This window comes from Octopus bimaculoides, chromosome 4 (assembly GCF_001194135.2).
Source record: "Octopus bimaculoides isolate UCB-OBI-ISO-001 chromosome 4, ASM119413v2, whole genome shotgun sequence".
NCBI classification, from domain to species: domain Eukaryota; kingdom Metazoa; phylum Mollusca; class Cephalopoda; order Octopoda; family Octopodidae; genus Octopus; species Octopus bimaculoides.
In genome coordinates, this window is record NC_068984.1 from 20,396,041 (window position 1) to 20,397,606 (window position 1,566).

Genomic DNA, 1,566 nt, shown 5'->3' on the forward strand with positions numbered 1-1,566 from the left:
GATTATCAAAGAACCATTAACTGCTCAAAGGCGATCAATTACGTTAAATTTGAAGACTTGTTTAGAGACTGTCCCTGGCTCACAGAACATCTCAGCGGCCGATTTGTGGGCTGTGGCTCATCTGTTGCTAAACCCCGATTTAGAATATGATAATTCATCCAAATCGATTCTGCAAAAAGGTCACTTATACATACATCTAAATAGTTATTGGTGTAAAATCTTATAGCAGGTTATTCTTATATAAATGGTTGTTAGAAAGGGTTTCAAGAACTTAGCGCATTTGTATTAGTTGGAGTTAAAGTGTGCGTGTGCATGGGACTGAACTCGAAACCTTGTGGCTGGAAAGCAAGCTTCTTAACCACACAGATATGCCCTGTGGGTAAAACATGCTTTGCATCCTTTTTAACATGCTTTTTTTCGTATATGAAACAGAGGACTTTGTGCATTTGTGTTATTTGGAGGTTGTATGTATGCTTTATCTTACTGCAACGAGAAGAAAAACAAAAATTGAAAAGTAACATTGAAGATGTTAGGCCTTTAAAACATTTTAGTCCTACTTACATGTAAAGATTCGAAGATAATCCCCAGTGTATGGTAAGCTGTACGATAGTCGTCTGGGATAAACTGGTCATGGTTGAAGGAAGATGATCTATTTGAACTTGCCTTAAACTGAATCAGGCCCCACCTATAAAAGAACAAGGAAAATGTCCTATGGTGCTTTGTAAAGTTTTTGTTAATGAGAAAGTTGTTGCTCTCTTGTATAGGGCAAATCATTGATGTGTTTCAGTTACCTGTAAGTAGGTGACAGGTATACTGAGGCTAAAATCGTTTCTTCATTAATTGAAAGCAACTAGATGAAACTATAAGGTAGCATTCGCCCCTCCCCCCACTAATAATGCAAAATTGCTGTCAAAAATAGATAACTTCAGAGAGGGAGAATCTATTTTATCATAGTTTACCCTTTGGTCAGTACTGATCGATGAAAGGCCTTCCAAGCATGCTGGTCTGACAAGTGAGAGACACTATTTTTTGACTTGGTTCTCATTCAACTTCTGACCATGCTTGATCTCTCAAACTCTACACATCTGTCAATATCCAGCAAAACAGACAAAAACAATATGACCATCAAATAAGAATCAAAATATTAGTCACTAATTTACAAAATATGCAAAGATAATGTAAAATCAACTGCGTTTCTTTTTCTTTGTTTTTTTTTCAAATTAACAAGTGATTATGCCCACCGAGACAAAATCTCTTGTAATTCCAGCAGCATGAATAAAACTTCATAATATTATAGACAAATTGTATATATTTTGTTGCTATAGGCTTGTCAATAAGCATGTGAGGTAAATTATTTAACACGCTATGGAACATGAATTATTCTCATAGACTAATGAACAATCTATGTGTACGTGTGTGTGTTGCTCGTATAGCGACAGAACACTTTTCCTCGATGGAAAAAAAACCCCCCAAAAAGTCTTAACAGAAACTTACTCGTCGCTAGGAGGGGACTTAACTCATGTTTGCAAACAATGGTGGATTCCTCCGACTTGAAAATTGTTAGAA